General features: G+C 38.4%; 1 long non-coding RNA gene across 1 annotated transcript in view; it reads right to left on the bottom strand.

Moving 5' to 3' along the window:
• Positions 1-296: 296 nt before the first annotated feature.
• Positions 297-21,190, bottom strand: part of LOC147340287 (uncharacterized) — a 59,305-nt gene continuing 38,411 nt past the window's right edge. The window contains exon 2 of the long non-coding RNA XR_015159942.1: positions 297-6,683. This is a non-coding gene — a long non-coding RNA (uncharacterized LOC147340287). The remainder of the gene's footprint in view (positions 6,684-21,190) is intronic.

Here is a 21,190-nt window from a genome sequence, read left to right on the forward strand (position 1 = left end):
GTATTGGTGTTTTTCTTTCTGACTTACTTCACTCTGTATAATAGGCTCCAACTTCATCCACCTCATTAGAACTGATTCAAATGCATTCTTTTTAATGGCTGAATAATAGTACATTGTGTATATGTACCATGGCTTTCTTATCCATTTATCTGCTGATAGATATCTAGGTTGCTTCCACGTCCTGGCTATTGTAAACAGTGCTGTGATGAACATTGGGGTACATGTGTCTCTTTCAATTCTGGTTTCCTTGGTGTGTATGCCCAGCAGTGGAATTGCTGAGTCATATGGCAGTTCTATTTCTAGTTTTTAAAGGAATCTCCACACTGTTCTCCATAGTGGTTGTACTAGTTTGCATTCCCACCAACAGTGTAAGAGGGTTTCCTTTTCTCCTCACCGTCTCCAGCATTTATTGTTTTTAGACCTTTGGATAGCAGCCATTCTGACTGGCGTGAGATGGTACTTCATTATGGTTTTGATTTGCATTTCTCTGATAATGTATTTCTCCAGTTTTAAAAGGGTCCATCATTTGGACACCAATAAAATATATGTCAATAGATATTCAAGTCATTAAGACTCAGTAGACCACCCCCTAAGTCACTGGGGGAGGATGTTACCTAAATTTGGAGAGTTTATTCTAAAAAACAGTGTAGCAAAGGACAAGTTTTTAAAAACGTGAACAAACAAAATGCACAAACACAGAGTGACCTAGGGAGATCAGGTAGAACTGTATTAACATGTAAAAGACATAGAAAAATGCAAATTTCCTCTTAGAAAGCCTTTATTTAAATCAGAATTCTGAAGATATTTTTATCAAGCCAGGTTGTTAACCTTTATTGAGTGCTTACCCAATAAAAGAGCCCCCTCATTTTAGGGCAAGATATCCTTGGTTAGATGGCATCACCGACTCAATGGACATGAGTTTGGGTACACCCCAGGAGTTGGTGATGGACAGGGAGGCCTGGCATGCTGTGGTTCATGTGCTCACAAAGAGTCGGACATGACTGAGCAACTGAACTGAACTGAACTGATACTTTAGTATAATTCCCCCAATTAACTAGGTATGAGTTCTGTACTCACTGTATGTGAATCTGGCTAGGGTGTTAATTGGAAGTTGACTTTCTGATGCCCCTTGTTTTTGAGAGATTTTATTTCCCATTTTAAGTTGAACTTGGCAGGAATAAATTTTACTAGTGAGATTTTTTGGTGGGCCTATATGGTGCTTGTGGGCTTAACTCCTCCAGGAGTCATCCCAGAGTCATTTCAGCTCATTTTACATGTCTTGAATTCTCCCTCCAGTGGTCTAAGACCATAGAGGATGCTCAGATCACTGAATTGCCAGTTCTTATTTGTGACCCCTGGATGAGCAAGTGTTTTAATTAATAAGTAAGTTTCCCTATGGGACCATTTCATGGTAAGAGGACTCAGCCTCCACCACCACTGTAAATTTCTCAGTCACCTGAGAAAACCATAACTAGCTGGGAGGAGTCTTGTCCCTTTACTTTAGAGCAAAGCTCTCATGCAGTATCTTCACTTTTTTTTTTTTTGTCCAATAAATTCTGTGAAGGCAGCCGAATTGAGGAAAAGCATCAGATAAGATCAGCCTCTTACCTAACTACCCAGCACAGACCACACAGTCTCCTACAATGGAGCAACCTTGGTATCTTTCAACCAAGCCCCAGGTATTCCTCTGTATCTTTCAACTGAGCCCTCCCCACCTTTCCACTGAGTGGATATTCCCTGGTATCTTTCTCTTTTTTTTTTTTTTCCTGGTATTTTTCAATCAACCTCCTCCCAATATCTTTCAACTGGGTGGATATTCCTGGTATCTTTTAAGCAAGCCCCACCCAGTATCTAGACCTTGAGTGAGTATGCCCCAGTGTCTTTCAAGTGAGAGAGGGTAGGTACCTGCTATACTCCATCAAATAAAACTCAGGATCATCAACCAGTACAGAAGATCTGAGAACCAGGAGAGCCTCACTTAAATCTGTCTGGACTCCCAGAGGAGGCAGATGGGCAAAAGGGGCCACTGCTGGTATCAAGGCTCTAGATCCTTGTAGAGTTCAGGTGGAGGAAAAGAATCTGCTCTGCTGCCTTCATTGGTTGCCATAGCTGTTCACTTAAAAAATCGTGACATCCTAAAAGTTGAGAGTTATGTTTTATTTAGTGGAAATTTTAAGGTCTTAAGCCCAGGAGGCAGCATCTCAAGTAGCCCTCAGAGAATTGCTCTGAGGAGAAAGGGGCAGGGGGGAGTCAGGTTATATAGAAGTTTGCAACAAAGGACAGGTAGTTTTAACATCAAAAGTATCTTTGTGAATTAAAGAAAAACAAGTATCAAGGAATTTAGTGCTATTCCATGTATGGGAAGATGCATGAGTCTGGACTCACTGAAATCATTCCTTTCGTATGCATCTCAGCTATCTGGGGCCAGAATCTTGCATTTTTCACATCCTGAGCCCCTCAGTGCTCACCACAGGTAGTGCCTGCAACCTTATTACTTCCAGACAGCAGGTCTTTTTCTTCTTCCTGGGTGCCTCCAGGGCTCATAAATTCACATTTGGAGGGTTGCTGATGGCTTTACCATCCTTGTTTACTGACATTGCAGAAATACTCCACTTCTCAATGCTAAAGGAAACCATCAGGCTTACCTGAACTCACACAACATGAAGCTAATATCAAGGAGCTAATACTACCAATAATGGAGTTTTTCTTTGCCTCTAGGGTAAATTGCACTGGGTTTAACTTGTGTATACAGAAAAAGGGACTTGGTCCAAACTTTTAAAGGCATTATAAATTGAACTCTAAAGTTCTCGTAGAATTCTTGATTTCTAGTTTAGTTGGAAATCTTCTTGAAGATATAAAGAGACAAATTAAAGAAAATGTAGCTATACAAATCAATCTTTTTATAGAATTTAGGTAGCAGAAATGTTCTTTGGGAAATTAAAAGCAACTATTTTTGTTTTACAAATCTCTACAAAGCAGAAATGTAAGTACAACCCACAAGGACTTGAGAAAGTCTAATTAACTCAATCAAGTAGATTCAAAACCAGAAGAAAAAGAAAGGGAAAAGTCTTTAAAAGTTAAGAGTTCTAGATATTATATGTAATTAAAAGTAATAAAATTAATAAGGGTCACATCTTTGTATGAAAGGGAGAAAGATACAAGGAATAGAAATGCAGTTTAAAGGGAAAAGAAAGTAATTTTTTCCTGGAAAGAAAACAAACAAACAAAAAAAGGGTTAATAGGACAAAATTTGAAAGTAAAAAGGAAAATTGTAGAAGGTTTGCTGGAAAAGAAATCTGAAACAAGAGTTTTGTGCATGGTCAGGATTGGGTGATATTAAAAGAAAATTTAATTGAGTAAATAAATTTTAATACTAAAAGTAAGCTGTTACAGACCTAGAATCGGTTTTCTCTCCATGTTGTTTTCCCCTATAATATTCAGATGATATAATATAGTAACATTTTCCCTATTATATTCAGGTGATAAGACAGTATTATCAAAGAGATTACAGAATCTTCTTTGGTGGTATCAGTGATGCTCAAAGTTTAATGTATAGGTGTTGATAAAAGTTCTCTTCTCAAGAAAAAACTTCACTTATACTGAAGGATGTAGCAAAACTTTTTTAGAGATTCTTGTTAATTGTTAACTAATATTCAGAATAGTATGAACTAATGACTGATTGATAATAGTTTATCTCCATCCAGTACTGTACATACAAGTACAAGAGCCAGTGGTGGGTTTCTGATTCAGCTCATTCTCCTTTATTTCTATATCTTACTACATAAGTAAAAATATCAAAGAGAATGCTTAAATATGATTTTTGCTTCTTTTTTAGTGCCTGAAAGAGGTAATTCAAACTTAAATCACTTCAGGAGTAGAACAGATAACAAATATTCAGAGCTCCTAATGAATGACAGTAGGGGTCTGTGAACTGTGACTAAAAGTATTTACATAAACACACACACACACACACACACGGGGTCTGTGAACTGTGACTAAAAGTATTTACATAAACACACACACACACACACACACACACACACACAGAAGTAAAAGCCTGAGCCAATGTATCTGGGAGATATTCCTGACCTCAAGTTATAAAAATCTCCTAAATGGGAGGATCATCCTCAGGATGAATATGACCTGCAGCTAATATAATCTCAACAGACCAAGACTTGACTGATGCCAAAAACACATCTTTGGTTTTTCAATTTGTTCAAAGCCATGAGTGATTAAATTGGGTCTCAAAATATAATAAGAAATAAAGCTGTACAAACATAATAAGAAGAAGTAAAGAAACTACAGCTTCCCTCCAATAGCCAGCTTGGTCGTCGTTTCTTATAGTGCTCTCCCCATCACCTCAACTGACTTCATCTCCTATGTATATAAAAAAGCATGCTTCTCTTTGGTCCTTCTCCTCCTAGGGTGTTAATGTCAGTGGGAGGTTGAAACAGGGAGGTAGGTGGTAGGTATATCTCTCATAAGCATATTTCCATAAAAGCCCATAAAGGTAAGGAGAGCTAAATACAACTTATTATATAAATAGAAGAAATAAGCAATTTTACTGTCTGGGTTATATTGACCATATTATTTTTGATACATGGTATAATATAGTTTGATCCAAAACTTATTTAATCTATTAACTCTGAATTTTTTTTTCAAATAATAAGACATTTTAATTTTGAATATTTATAAATCATAAAAGTGAAACCAATAATACTTTAAATGATTTAACTGACAACTGAAAACTAAGAATCAGACAAGCTCAAAATCGCACAGCTGATTGAAGACTCAAAAGTTTCCCAAATTCTTGGAAAATATATTCTCCCAAAAACCTTGCTGGCTTATTCAGAATGATCTCTCTCCATCTAGATTTGCAGATTTAGCAAACAAAAGTACAGTCGTTTAAATTTGAATCTCATATAGATATCAACTAACATTTTATTTTATTTTTTTTTAATTTTATTTTATTTTTAAACTTTACATAATTGTATTAGTTTTGCCAAATATCAAAATGAATCCATCACAGGTATACATGTGCTCCCCATCCTGAACCCTCCTCCCTCCCCATACCATATATATGGAATTTAGAAAGATGCTAACAATAACCCTGTGTACGAGACAGCAAAAGTGACGCTGATGTATGGAACAGTCAACTAACATTTTAGTTTAACTATATTCCATGCAATATTTAGGACATACATGTGCAATATACATAATACATATTATGTGATACTAAACACTAAAATATACAAATTTAACAGACTAAAAACTGCAATACTTACAACATATTTATACTAAAAATATTTATTGTCTCTCTGAAACTCAAGTTGAACTGAGCACCCCGTATTTTATCTGGCAATCTATTTATCCCAATAGTGTTTTAGAAACCGCTTAGGCTGCAGTCCATGGGGTCGCAAAGAGTCGAACATGACTGAGTGACTTCACTTTCATTTTTCACTTTCACACATTGGAGAAGGAAATGGCAACCCACTCCAGTACTCTTGCCTGGAGAATCCTAGGGACAGGGGAGCCTGGTGGGCTGCCGTCTATGGGGTCGCACAGTGTTGGACACGACTGAAGTGACTTAGCAGTAGCAGTTAAGTTTTATGTTCATTTTTTCTTTTTATGGCAATTCTAGTTCACTTTTTAGTCATCTACATTGTCTACAAAACAGATGTGTATAAAGCATAGCTTTAAGTTTATCTGATAAACTTAGGTCTTCATAAATATATAAAAACCAATCTTATTACTTTTTTGTCACTGTCTCATTCTCATTTCAAAACTTGTTCCTTGTTCTTTTTGGTATGTGTTCATGGTCATCTAAGTCCTTACAGAAGCTGTATAAGTTTGTCTTATAATTATAAATTTATTTGGACCTTATGATCTAAAGCTTATATATGAAAAATCCAGGTCAGGAAACACTATCGGTTAACTTGTAAGGCATATTAGCAAGTCCAAATTATCATTTTAATTTTGGAAATGGCTGTTTTCCTTGACCTCACTTCGATGTACCATTTTTTGTGCTAAACTCAAGTATAAAAAGCTTCAAATGGGTTCAGCCAGTTCATGAACTGAACCAGGTAGGTGTAGTTTGCTGCCAACAGCTTGCCCCCATATTCTTCTAGGATGCTTGTAATGCTGGTGTGTCATCATCCTTCAGTACTGAATGCTGCCTGCAATCAGAGGTCTTGGGAAAGAGCTCTTGGGAATTTGTTACCACATCAATTGACATAAACCTGAGAGTGTGGCTTGCATTGCTTCTAAGACTCTTCAAATAGTTTCTGAACTTCCTTTTATTCTGAAGGTTTAATTCAAGGACTCTTACGACAAATTGCTGTCTTGTATAAAATGAGAAATGTCTCCCTCTCAAGGAGAAGGAGCTGGGTAGGGAGTCATTAGTACAAAAGTTCACACAGCTGTTTTTAAAGAAGTTGTTTGTCTCGGCTTTTCCACAATATTTTTCATTTGTTGTCATTGTCAATGGAGCTTAGAAAAAGTGAGGAGGAAAAATGAAAGCATTTTCACCCAGAACTGTTCTTCTTATTCAAGAAAAGATTAGTTCATTCATACTTTATCATAACAGTCATTCCTCAGCCTCAGCAATTGAGCAAATGCATTGTAAGTTGAGAAATTGCCTCCTATTGTATCTATTTGTTAGTACTCCATTTGTTTCAATTTCTCTAAAGGAATAGGAAAAAAAACGTATCAATATACATTATATAGAACATTATTTTATTTTTTTAAATTAATTAATGTTTTAATTGGAGGATAATTACAATACTGTGATGGTTTTTGCCATACATTGACATGAATCAGCCATAGGTGCACATGTGTCCCCCCATCCTGAACCCCCTTCCCACCTCCCCACCCCATCCCTCTGGATTGTCCCAGAGCACCTTAATATAAAATTCCTGTTTTATTATTTTTATGCCCCAATTCCATTGTTACAACACACAAAACTTTTTTGACATTTTAAATATTTAATCTTAATCAGATATCTGCATTGTAATGACACACTGAAGAAATGACTTGATTATGATCATTGTACTTATAGTACACATTTAAGAGTATAGGGCTCCGTGTACACTGAGCTCACAAACATACAAATCACTCTTAAAAGACAAAATGACAAGAAATACACCCTGAGTGCCAAATATGTAAATGGTAACCTGAATTTTCTTACTTTGTTGAAAAGCATGAATCATTAAATTTACAGTTAAAAAATACATACAGAAAGTGCATAATTACATATAATATAACCAAGCTATAAAATACACTTACTTGCATATTATTCTAGAAAGCTATGTGTATATATATATATATGTGTGTGTGTGTGTGTGTGTGTGTGTGTGTGTGTGTGTATGTTTGATGTAAACAGTCTACTAGGGACGAGATTATAGTATAGGGGAAAAACAAAACAAATTTTATTTCTTCACATGGCATACAAAGAGTGTGTGTGTGCTTAGTAGTTGAATCATGTCGGACTCTTTGAAACCCCATGAACTGTAGCCTGCTAGGCTGCTTTGTCCATGGGGATACTCTGGGCAAGAATACTGGAGTGGGTTGCTATACCCTCCTTCAGGGGATCTTCCCAACCCAGGGATTGAAACCACGTCTCCCTCATTGCAGGCAGATGCTTTATTGTCTGAGCCAACAGGAAAGCCCATCCCTTCTCCAGGGAATCTTCTCTACCCAGGAATCGAATCAGAGTCTCTTGCACTGCAGGCAGATTCTTTACCAGGAATCAAATTAGAGTCTCTTGCACTGCAGGCAGATTCTTTACCAGGAATCGAATTAGTCTCTTCCACTGCAGGCAGATTCTTTACCAGCTGAGCTACAAGGGAAGCCACATGGTTATGTTTAAAATAGGAGCTTCTCAGGTGGCGCTAGTGGTAAAGAACCTGACTGTCAATGCAGGAGACTTAAGATACATGGGTCCAATCTCTGGGTTGAGAAGATCCCCTGGAGGAGGGCATGGCAACCCACTCCAGTATTCTTGCCTGGAGAAGCCAATGGACAGAGGAGCCTGGCAGGCTACAGTCCATGGGGTTGCAAAGTCGTACACAACTGAAGTGACTTAGCAGGCACATGTAAAGATTATTCATTTTTTCCACAAAGAAGGAAATTAATACAGGAAAGGTGTTAAGCCAACATTCAATATTTATATTACTACAACAGTATAAATATTGAGAACTGACTTATCAGTAAAACTGTGGTTACACTTCTTTATTAGAGACACAGCTTTCTTTCCCCACCCCACCCCTAGGATTAATCAGGTCTAATTTCTAATATTAACGTATTATTTGGTTGTTTAATTTGCTCCTGTGGCATATAAATATCCTATGGAAATTGCAAATACTTCAGAATTCTGCCATGTTTTCCTTGTTAGGCCATCCCAGCTTCAGTCTCTGTCCTCCACTTCCATTCACACTAATTGCCTGCTTAGCTGCACAAATCTCATCTTGAATGTCTCCTCTCCTTCACCCCTTCTCCCTCTTCCATGGATCTATTGTTGTCTGAAACCCAAGACTTTCCATTTCTCAGTTTACTTCCTAATTTAATGGAGCATACCCTTTAATATTCCCAAGGTTCATGGGAATTATTCAGATTTTCATTACATGTCTGAGGTTAACTTTATCTTCCCATTTGATAAAGGTGAGCTTTTGAGTTGAAATCACTCTTCCTCTGGATTATTAGGAGATCACTCTATCTTCTTCTAGCATTTAGAATTTCTACTGAGAATTTCAATACTATGCATATTGGAAATATTTTGTATGTGAAATGTTTTTCCCTCTGAAGACTTCTAAGCTTTTCATTTGCATTTATTTCATTAGAATTTCTATTAAGAATTAATAATCATACATGTGTAGAGAGTTTCTTCTTATCCATCATTAATGGATAAGATGATCTTTAAATGATGATCTTTAAATATTGAAATTCAAGTTTTTCATCCTAGAATATTTTCTTGAAACATATTATTTAAATAACTAATTTATTTACAACATTGTGTTGCATTTTGCCATACATCAGCCACAGATATACATGTCCTCCACTTCTTGAACCTCCCTCCCACATCCCACCTTGTCCCACTCCTATATGTTGTCACAGGGCTTTGGATTTGAGCTCCCTGCATCATACAGCAAATTACTACTAGCTATCTATTTTAAATACATAGTCAAAGCTATGGTTTTTCCAGTAGTCATGTATGGATGTCAGAGTTGGACTATAAAGAAAGCTGAGCACCAAAGAATTGATACTTTTGAACTGTGGTGTTGGAGAAGATTCTTGAGAGTCCCTTGGACTGCAAGGAGATCCAACCAGTCCATCCTAAAGGAAATCTCCAGACATTCTTTTGATTCATTGTAATAACTAATTAAAAAGTATATAACTCCCTTTCTAACACTAGCGAGGGGGCACTCTTTTTTCCCTTCTGATGTCTTTGTCAGAAGCTTTCTTTATCTCTTTTATACTTTAATAAAACTTTATTACACAAAAAGCTCTAAGTGATCAAGCCTTGTCTCTGGCTCTGGATTGAATTCTCCTCCAGAGGCCAAGAATCCCAGAGTCTTTCATGGTTCAGCAACAACCTTTCAATTGTTTGTAGAGATTTTGATTGTGTCAACTCTGACAGGTGTGAGGTGATACCTCATTGTAGTTTTGATTTGAATTTCTCTAATAATGAGGAAGTAAAGTTATGACCAACCTAGATATCATTAAAAAGCATAGATATTAATTTGCCAATGAAGGTCCGTCTAGTTAAGGCTATGGTTTTTCCAGTGGTCATGTATGGATGTGAGAGTTGGACTGTGAAGAAAGCTGAGCACCGAAGAATTGATGTTTCTGAACTGTGGTGTTGGAGAAGACTCCTGAGAGTCCCTTGGACTGCAAGGAGATCCAACCAGTCCAACCTAAAGGAGACCAGTCCTGGATGTTCATTGGAAGGACTGATGCTGAAGCTGAAACTCCAATACTTTGGCCACCTCATGTGAAGAGTTGACTCATTGGAAAAGACCCTGAGGCTGGGAGGGATTGGGGGCACGAGGAGAAGGGACGACAGAGGAGGAGATGGCTGGATGGCATCACCGACTTGATGCACATGAGTTTGGGTGAACTCTTTTGAGTTGGTGATGGACAGGGAGGCCTGGCGTGCTGTGATTCAAAGAGGGGTCGCATAGAGTTGGACACGACTGAGTGACTGAACTGAAACGAATTGAATAATGAGTGATGCTGATGCTTAGTACCTTTTCAAATGTTCATTAGCCATCTGTGTGTCTTCTTTGGAGAAATGTCTGTTTATGTCTTTTGTCCACTTTTGATTGGGTTGTTTGTTTTTCCACTATTGAGTTGAATGAGTTGCTTATATGTTTTGAAGATTAATCCTTTTTCAGTTGTTTCATTTGCTGTTATTTTCTCCCATTCTGAGGGTTGTCTTTTTACCTTGTTTATAGTTTCCTTTGTGGTGCAAAAGCTTTTAAGTTAAACTAGGTCCCATTTGTTTCCTTTTGTTTTTATTTCCATTACTCTAGGATATGGGTCATAGAGGACCTTGCTTTGATTTATTTCAAAAAGAGTTCTGCCTAAGTTTTCTTCTATGAATTTTATAGTTTCTGGTCTTACATTTAGGTCTTTAACCACACATTTTGAGTTTATCTTTCGGTATGGTATTAGGGAGGATTCTAATTTTAATTCTAGTTTTCCCAGCACCAGTTATTGAAAAGACTGTCTTTCTCCACTGTATATTCTTTCTTATTTTGTCACATATAAGGTGCCCACAGTTGTGTGGGTTTAACTCTGAGCTTTCTAGCTTGTTCCATTGGTCTGTATTTCTGTTTTTGTGCCAGCACTGTATTTGATGACTGTAGCTTTTTGTAGAGTCTGAAGTCAGGAAGGTCGATTCCTCCAGCTCCATTCTTCTTTCTCAAGACACTTTGAATATTCAGGGCCTTTTGTGTTTCCATACAAGCTGTGCAAGTTTTCATTCTAGTTCTGTGAAAAATACCATTTGTAGTTGGGTAAGTATTGCATTGAATCTGTAGATTGTTTTGGGTAGAATAGCCATTTTCACAATATTGAGCCTTCCAATCCTAGAACATGGTATACCTTTCCATTTGTTTGTGTTATCTTTGATTTCATTCATCAGTGTTTTAGTTTTTGCATACAGGTCTTTTGTCTCTTTTGGTAGATTTATTCTTCAGTATTTCCTTTTTTTATTGCAATGGTGAATGCGATTCTTTCCTTAATTTCTGATTCTTATTTTTCATTATTAAAATATAGGAATGCAAGAGACTTCTGTATGTTAATTTTATATCCTGCAACTTTGTTATATTCACTGATAAGTACTAGAAAATTTGCGGTGGCATTTTTAGGGTTTTCTATGTATACTATAATATCATCTACTGAGAGTTTTTTACTTCTTCTTTTCCAATCTTGATTACTTTTGTTTTTCTTTTCTTATTGCCATGGTTAGGGCTTCCAAAACTATGTTGAATGCTAGTGGCAAGAGTGGTCACTTTTGTTTTGTTATTGATTTTAGAGGAAATGCTTTCAGCTTTTCACCATCAAGGATGATGTCTGCTATGGGTTTTTCATGTACTGTTCTGTGCTGTGCAAAGTTGCTTCAGTCATGTCCAATTCATTGTAATCCTATGGACTTTAGCCTGCCAGACGCCTCTGTTTGTAGGATCCTCCAAGCAAGAATACTGGAGTGGATTGCCATGCCCTCTTAAAGGAGATCTTCCTGACATGGGATCGAGCCCACATCTCTTATGTCTCCTGCATTGGCACTGGGTTCTTTACTTTAGTGCCACCTAGTATATGGTCTTTAGAAGCAAAAGATATTAAACAGAGGTGGCAAGAATACACAGAAGAAATATTTTTAAAAGATCTTATTGACCTAGATAACCACCATAGCGTGCTCACTCACTTAGAACCAGACATCTTGGAGTGTAAAGTGAAGTAGAACTTAGGAAGCATCACTATGAAAAAAACTAGTAAAGGTGATGGAATTCCAGTTGAACTATTTAAAATTCTAAAAGATGATGTTGTTATAGTGCTGCATTCAATATCCTAGAAAATTTAGAAAACTCAGCCATGGCCACAAGACTGCAAAAGGTCAGTTTTCATTTCAATCCCAAAGAAAGGCAATGTCAAAGAATGTCCAAATCACTGCACAATTTCACTCATCTCACACATGGACATCGCCAGATGGTCGACACTGAAATAAGACTGATTATATTATTTGCAGCCAAAGATGGAGAAGCTCTGTACAGTCAGCAAAAACAAGATTGGAAGCTGACTGTGGCTCAGATCATGAACTTCTTATTGCCACATTCAGACTGAAATTGAAGAAAGTAGAGAAAGCCACCAGACCATTCAGGTATGACCTAAATCAAATCCCTTATGACTATACAGTGGAAGTGAGAAATAGATTTAAGCGACTAGATCTGATAGACAGAGTGCCTGATGAATTATGGATGGAGGTTCGTGACATTGTATAGGAGACAGGGATCAAGACCATCCCCAAGAAAAAGAAATGCACAAAAGCAAAATGGCTGTCTGAGGAAGCCGTACATATAGCTGTGAAAAGAAGGGATGCAAAAAGGAAAGGAGAAAAGGAAAGATATACCCATTTGAATACAGAGTTCCAAAGAATAGCAAGGAGAGATAATAAAGCCTTCCTCAGGGATCAATACAAAGAAGTAGAGGAAAACAATAGAATGGGAAAGACTAGAGATTTCTTCAAGAAAATTAGAGATACCAAAGAAACATTTCACGCAAAGATGGGCTCAATAAAGGACATAAATGGTAGTTATCTAAGAGAAGCAGAAGATATTAAGAAGAGGTGGCAAGAATACACAGAATAACTGTACAAAAAAGATCTTCACGACCCAGATAATCGTGATGGTGTGATTACTCACGTAGAGCCAGACATCCTGGAGTGTGAAGTCAAATGGGCCTTAGGAAGCATCACTACGAATAAAGCTAGTGAAGGTGATGGAATTTCAAATCGTGAAAGATGATGCTGTGAAAGTGCTGCACTCAATATGCCAACAAATTTGGAAAACTCAGCAGTGGCCACAGGACTAGAAAAAAGTGAGTTTTCATTCCATTCCCAAAGAAAGGCAATTTAAAAGAATGCTGAAACTACTCCACAATTGCACTCATCTCACACGATAGTAAAGTGATGCTTAAAATTCTCCAAGCCGTGCTTCAGCAATACATGAATTTTGAACTTCTAGATGTTCAAGCTGGTTTTAGAAGTCAGAGGAACCAGAGATCAAATTGCCAACATCCAATGGCTCATTGAAAAAGCAAGAAAGTTTCAGAAAAACATCTATTTCTGCTTTATTGACTATGCCAAAGCATTTGACTGTGTGGATCACAATAAACTGTGGAAAATTCTGAAAGAGATGGGAATACCAGACCACCTGACCTGCCTCTTTAGAAACTTGTATGCAAGTCAGGCAGCAACAGTTAGAACTGGACATGAAACAACAGACTGGTTCCAATAGGAAAAGGAGTACGTCAAGGCTGTATATTGTCACCCTGCTTATTTAACTTATATGCAGAGTACATCATGAGAAACACTGGGCTGGAGGAAGCACAGGCTGGAATCAAGATTGCTGAGAGAAATATCAGTAACCTCAGATATGCAGATGACACCACCCTTATGGCAGAAAGTGAAGAAGAACTAGAGCCTCTTGATGAAAATGAAAGATGAGAGTGAAAAAGTTGGTTTAAAGCTCAACACTCAGAAAACTAAGATCATGGCATCTGGTCCCATCACTTCACGGCAAATAGATGGGGAAACAGTGGCTGATTTTATTTTTCTGGGCTCCAAAATCACTGTAGATGTTGATTGCAGCCATGAAATTAAAAGACGCTTGCTCCTTGGAAGGAAAGTTATGATCAACCTAGACTGCATATTGAAAAGCAGACATTACTTTGCCAACAAAGGTCCATCTAGTCAAGGCTATGGTTTTCCAGTGGTCATGTGTGGATGTGAGAGTTGGGCTATAAAGAAAGCTGAGCACTGAATAATTGATGCTTTTGAACTGTGTTGTTGGAGAAGACTCTTGAGAGTCCCTTGGACTGCAAGGAGATCCAACCAGTCCATCCTAAAGGAGATCAGTCCTGAATATTCATTGGAAGGATTGATGCTGAAGCTGAAACTCCAATACTCTGGCCACCTGGTGTGAAGAGCTGACTCATTTGAAAAGACTCTGATGCTGGGAAAGATTGAGGGTAGGAGGAGAAGGGGACAACAGAGGTTGAGACAGTTGGATGGCATCAGTGACTCAATAGACATGGCTTTGGGTGAACTCTGGGAGTTGGTGATGGAAAGGGAGGCCTGGTATGCTGTGGTTCATGGGGTCGCAAAGAGTAGGACATGACTGAGCGACTGAACTGAACTGAACGCACGCTAGTACAGTAATGCTCAAAATTCTACAAGCCAGGCTTCAACAGTACATGAACCAAGAACTTTCAGACGTTCAAGCTGGATTTAGAAAAGGCAGAGGAACCAGAGATCAAACTGCCTACATCTGGTGGATCATAGAAAATGAACAAGAATTCCAGGAAAACATCTACTTCTGCTTCATTCACTACACTAAAGCCTGGACTGTATGGATTTTCAGAAACTGTGGAAAATTCTTCAAGAGATGGGAATACCAGACCACCTTACCTGCCTCCTGTGAAACCTGCATGCAGGTCAAGAAGAAGTAGCTAGAACTGGACATGGAAAAAAAATGACTGGTTCCAAATTGGGGAAATAGTACGTCAAGGCTGTATATTGTCACCCTGCTAATTTAACTGATATACAGAGTACATCATGCAAAATGCCAGGCTGGATGAAGCAGAAGCTGGAATCAAGATTGCCAGAAGAAATGTCAATAACCTCAGATATGTAGATGACATTACCCTTATGGCAGAAAATGAAGAAGAACTACAGAGCCTCTTGATGAAGGTGCAACAGGAAAGTGAAAAAGCTGGCTTGAAACTCAATATTCAGAAAACTAAGAACATGGCATCCAGTTGCATCACTTCATGGCAAACAGATGGGGAAAGAATGGAAACAGTGACAGACTTTATTTTCTTGGGCTCCAAATTCACTGCAGATGGCAACTGCAGCCATGAAATTAAAAGACATATGCTCCTTGGAAGAAAAGCTATGACAAACCTAGACATTATTAAAAAGCAGAGACATTACTTTGCAAAAAAATGTCCATCTAATCAAAGCTCTGGTTTTTCCAGTATTCATATATGGATGTGAGTTGGACCATAAAGAACGCTGAGCACTGAAGAATTGATTCTTTTTAACTGTGGTGTTGGAGAAGACTCTTGAGAGTCCCTTGGACAGCAAGGAGGTGCAACCAGTCCATCTTAAAGGAAATCAGTCCTGAATATTCATTGGAAGGACTGATGCTGAAGCTGAAACTCCAATACTTTGGCCACCTGGTGAGAAGAGCTGACTCATTAGAAAAGACCCTGATATTAGGAAATTAGAAGGCAGGAAAAGAAGAGGATGACAGAGGACAAGACAGTTGGATGGCATCACCAACTCAATGAACGTGAGTTTGAGCAAGCTCCAGGAGGTGGTGAAGGACAGGGAAGCCTGGTGTGCTGCAGTCCATGGGGTTGCAAAGAGTTGGATATGACTGAGCAACTGAACAACAGTGTTGAGGTACATTCCTTCTTCGGGGCTTCCCTGGTGGCTCACACATTAAAGTCTGCCTGCAATTTGGGAGACCTAGGTTCAATCCCAGGGTCTGGAAGATCTCCTGGAGAAGGAAATGGTAACCCACTCCAGTACTCTTGTTGGAAAATCCCATGGATGGAGGACAGAAATCCCATGGACAGAGGATATGGTGTATCACATTGATTGATTTGTCTATATTGAAAGATGCTTTCATCCCTGGAATAAAGCCCACTTCATCATGATGTATGGTCTTTTTAATGTGTTGTTTGCTAGACTTTTGCTGAGGATTTTTACATGTATGTTCATCAGTGATATTGGCCTGTAATTTTCTGTGTGTGTGGGGGGCATCTTTATTTGATTTTGATATCAGGGTAATGGTGACCTCATACAATGAGTTTTGGAATTTTCCTTCCTCTGAAATTTTCTGGAAGAGTTTGAGCAGGATAGGTATTAGCTCTTCTCTGAAATTTTGGTAGAATTTCCCTATGAAGCCATATGGCCCTGAGTATTTCTTTCTTTCTTTTTTTCCTTTTCATTACAGTTCCAGTTTCCCTGCTTGTGATCACCTGCTCAAATATTCTTTCTTCCTGGTTCAGTTTTGGATGGTTATACTTTTCTAAGAATTTGTCCATTTCTTTCAGGTTGTCCATTTTATCAGCATATAGTTGCTCATAGTAGTTGGTCTCTTATGGTCCTTATTTCTGTATTGTCTGTTGTAACTTATATTTTATTTCTAATTTTATTGATTTGAGTCTTCTTTCTTTTCTTGATGAGTCTGGCTAATGATTTGTCTTATGTGCTTATCTTCTAAAGGAACCAGCTTTTAGTTTTACTGATCTTTGATATAGTTCCCTTCATTTCTTTTTCATTTATTTCTGCTCTGATCTTTATGATGTCTTTCCTTCTACTAACTTTGGAGTTGTTTTGTTTTTCTTTTTCTAGTCGCTTTAGGTTTAAGGTTAGGTCATTTATTTGCTATTTCTCTTCTTTCTTGAGATAGGCTTATATTGTTACAAAATTCCCTCCTAGCACTGCTTTCAGTGCATCCCATAGGTCTTGAGTTGTGGTGTTTTCATTGTCATTTCCTTCTAGGTATTTTTTTTTTATCTCCTTTTTTATTTCATCAGTGACCTCTTGTTTATTCAGAAGTGTATTGTTTAACCTCCATGTATTTTTGTTTGTTTGTTTGTTTCCCCCCTGTAGTTGATATCTAATTTTACAGCACTGTGGTCAGAGAAGATGCTTGAGATGATTTCAATTTTTAAAAATTTACCAGTGCTTGATTTGTGACCCAAGATGTGAACTATCCTGGAGAGTGCTCCATGTGCACACACACACACACACACACACACACGCAAAACCTACCGTTTTTGGATGAAATGCCGCAAAGGTCCACTTAGTCCAATGTATCAGTTAAGCCCATGTCTCCTCATTTATTTTGTATCTGGATGATCTGTCCATTGGTGTGAGTGGGGTACTAAAGTCCCCCAATAATATTGTGCTACTGTTGATTTCCCCTTTAATAGTTGTTAGCATTTGCCTTATGTATTGAGGTGCTCCTACACTGGGTGCATATATATTTATATATTTTTTTATATCTCCTTGGATTGATCCCTTGATCATTATGTAATATCCTTCATTGTCTCTTGTAACAGTCTCTATTTTAAACTCTATTTTATCTGACATGAATATAACTACCCCAGCTTTCTTTTGATTTCCATTTGAATGTAATATCTTTTTCCAGCTCCTAACTTTCAGTCTGTATGTGTCCCTAGGTCTGAGGTTGGTCTCTTTTAGACAGAATATATAGGGGTCTTGTTTTTGTGTCCATTCACACAACCTGTGTCTTTCTTTTGGTTGGAGCATTTAGTTCACTAGTATTTTAAGGTAATTCTTTATATGTATGATCCTATTATCATTTATTTTATTTTTTTATTTGTTTTTGTAGGCCTTTTCTTTCTTTTATATGTCCTTTCTAGAGAAGTTCCTTTGCCATTTGTTTTAAAACTGGTTTGGTGGTGCTGAATTCTCTTAACTTTTGCTTACCTATAAAGTTTTTTATTTCTCCTTTGAATCTGGATAACGATCTTTACTGGATAGAGGAAAAAAAGAAAGAAATATAGAGACAGACTGGTAGTAAGAATGTCCTTGTGATTCCTTTCTTTTCCTCTTCACACAGTGTGCTCCAGTCAATCTGCCTCCTCAGAACATCCTCCAGTATTTTTAGGAAGGTCTCTGGACCTGTTGTGGGCAGTGTGGGTTCAGCACAGACTCACATCTTGCCTGACACCAGTTTGTACTTTTTCCCAAAGTCCACAGTTGCACCTAAATTCCACAATCTCTCCTTTACTCATGCAGCCCCTGGTACTACACTTTGGCTTTCAGCTTGCCTTTGCTTGTCAGCCACTCTCTGTTGTCTATTCTCAGTGCAGACATGAGGGAGGGAATGTAGCAGCTTTTTGGGCTCACTTGATCAGTTGGGCTGGGGAGAGGGAAAGGTATGGCAGATACAGCTGGGATATATCAGGAGTCCCTGCTCCAGCTGAGACCTGCAGTTAAGTTGCTACAGCCCAAGATGGTTCGTGTGCCTTCCCCAGGGAGTTGGCTCCTGGTTGTAGGTCTCTTGGCAGAGCCAAGCTGATCTGACTCCCAGGAAGATGTGGGCAGTGGCCCATGCCCACTCATAGCTTGGTTGCTGCTGAGAGCCCTGAGGTCAAGACCATAGTGGCCTCCGGTCTTCTGCCTGTGGGACCGATGCCATGTTTCTTACATCTGGAGTTGCAGACCACAGGTGGCTCATCTCACTACAGGCTTTGTGAATGCAGAGTCCTATGTTCTGTGGGCTTACTGTGTCAGAATATTCCTGTGGCAATGATCTTTTGCCTCTCTGACAGGCCCAGGCTTTTCCCTGGACTCCCTCAGATATGTCATACTAGCCCTCTCAGAGTATCATCACGGCAGTCAACCCCAGTCCTCTTCCTGATGTCTGACCCCCGAAGCATGAGCCTGAGCTCCAAGCCACCACTTGCTGCAAGTGTGCAAGTTGTTTCATGGCTGGGAAGTGCCATTCACAAATTATCTCTGTCATTAATTCTCTCGAGTTTGCCTTTAGAGCAACTGTCGCTATGCTCTCCTCTGAGATTCCCAAGCTCCCCTGATCCCATCTGTGAGCAGGTTTCCAAGTATGTGGAAACTTTTCCTGCTTCATGACCACCTTTTGGGGCTCAGGTCTCCTTCCTGAAATCTGTTGTCCTTTTTTTTTTTTTTTAATCTTTATCTTTTGCCCTACCTCATTCTGATGAGATTGGCTTGACTTCTTGGAAGTCTAGGGTCCTCTGCCATCATTCAGAAGGTGTTCTGTAGTTGTTCTACATGCAGATAAATTTTTGTTTTATGTTTGTGGGGCTGAAGGTGATCTTCCCATCTTACTCCTCTGCCAACTTGAAAGTCTCCAAAATTGTAATATACCATGTAAACCTCAACTGATACTAATGTTTACAAAATAGGTTCATTCTTTAGTTCTCTGTTAAATGAGTTAGGTGGATTTCCATATAAATTGAGTTTATGCATATCTAAGTTAGCTACCAACACAAATTCTTTTCCCAGGCAAGGCACTCACATGTATAGGATAAAATAGGCAGCCTTATTCATAAGAAGTGCAGTGACAGACTTATTTGACTTAGGTTCTCAGGGTCTTCCCTACCAAGACCCTGTCCTTAAAAAGAAAATAAAAATGGATACTCTGCTCACAAACTGCAGGAAACATAATCCCTTTTACACCATACCATGCACACCACACACATTAATGTCTCCAATAAAATAATACAATATATCCCATTGGAATTTTGTAAAACAGTGCCTTTTGACTTGAAATCCTGAAGTACTTCTTGTTTCAAAATAACAAAGTATCTCTGCAATGCTGCTGCTACAGTAATACTCTTTCTTATAGTACTACCTTGACCAGATACCTTGTATTGCTATATCTTGCAAATTTCATTGGGCACTGAGGCCTGATTCACCAATATCACTACCAGTCCTCCTGGAGAATGTTCTGTGGACTTTCTGCTGAATGTCCAAAGACTGCAGCTACTCATCTTCACCACAGTGTCTCACCTGTGTATTTCTACTTAACCTTCCCTTAAGAGCAATTAGAAGTTTGTGTAACCTATAAGTTTGCTTACAGAGGAACCTACTCAAAATGATGAGTGAAGTGGACATAGGCAATCTGCCCAAAAAAGAATTCAGAATGGTGATCACAATGGTGAACAAAAAATTCAGGAGAAGAATGGATGCACAGAGAAAGTAGCTAAGTAGATTTTGACAATGAGTTAGAAAACATATAGAACAACCAAAGATGAACAATACAACAAATGCAAAGGAAAATACACTAGGAGGAAACCATAGTACTTTAAATAGTATAGAGGAACCAACCAGTGAGGTGGAATAGAATAGCAGAAAACACTGACGCTGAATAGAGGTATTTTAAAAAATGAAAAGAAAGGTGGTGTTTTTAAGAGACCTCTGGGAAAACATCAAGGGCACAACCTCCCTAATATTTGCATTAGGGGGGTTTCAGAAGGAGAAGAGAGACACAAATGGGTTGAAAACATAACTGAAGACATACCTGAAAAATTCCCTAACATGGGAAAACAAAACAAAAACAAAAACAGATATAAGTCCAAGAAGCACTGAGAGTGACAAATAGGATTAACCTAAAAAGGAAATCAACAAGAATCCCTGTAGTTAAAATGGCAAAAACAAAAGATAAAGAATAAATATTAAAAGCAGCAAGAGAAAAGAAACACACGACATATGCAAATACTTTCATATGGCTTTCAGATGACTTTTCAACAGAAAATCTACAAGCCAAAAGTACGTGGCAAAATATATTTAAAGTAATGGAAGAAGAAAATGTACAAATAAGAACACTCTATGTGGCAAGGATCTCATTTGGATTTGTTGGAAAGGTAAAACGCCTCCCAGATAAACAAAAGCTGAAAGACATGAGCACCATCAAGTCATCATTAAAAGAAATGTTAAATGCACTGTTGTTGTTCAGTTACTCAATCATGTCCAACTCTTTGCAACCCCATGGACTACAGCACGCCAGGCTTCCCTGTCTTTCACCAACTCCCGGAACTTGTGCAAACTCATGCCAATGGAATTGGTGATGCCATCCAACCATCTCATCCTCTGTCATCCCCTTCTCCTCCTGCATTCAATCTTTCCCAGCATCAGGGTCTTTTCTAATGAATCAGCTCTTCTCACCAAGTGGCCAAAGTATTGGAGCTTCAGCTTCAGCATCAGTCCTTCCAATGAATATTCAGGATTGATTTCCTTTAGGATGGACTGTTTGGATCTCCTTGCTGTCAAGGGACTCTCAAGAGTCTTCTCCAATACCACAGTTCAAAAACATCAAATCTTTGGCACTCAACTGTCATTATGGTTCAAATCTCACATTCATACATGACTAATGGAAAAACCATAGCT

This window comes from Bos grunniens, chromosome X (assembly GCF_055505025.1).
Source record: "Bos grunniens cultivar Pamir isolate PY7600 chromosome X, Bosgru_T2T1.0, whole genome shotgun sequence".
NCBI lineage: Eukaryota > Metazoa > Chordata > Mammalia > Artiodactyla > Bovidae > Bos > Bos grunniens.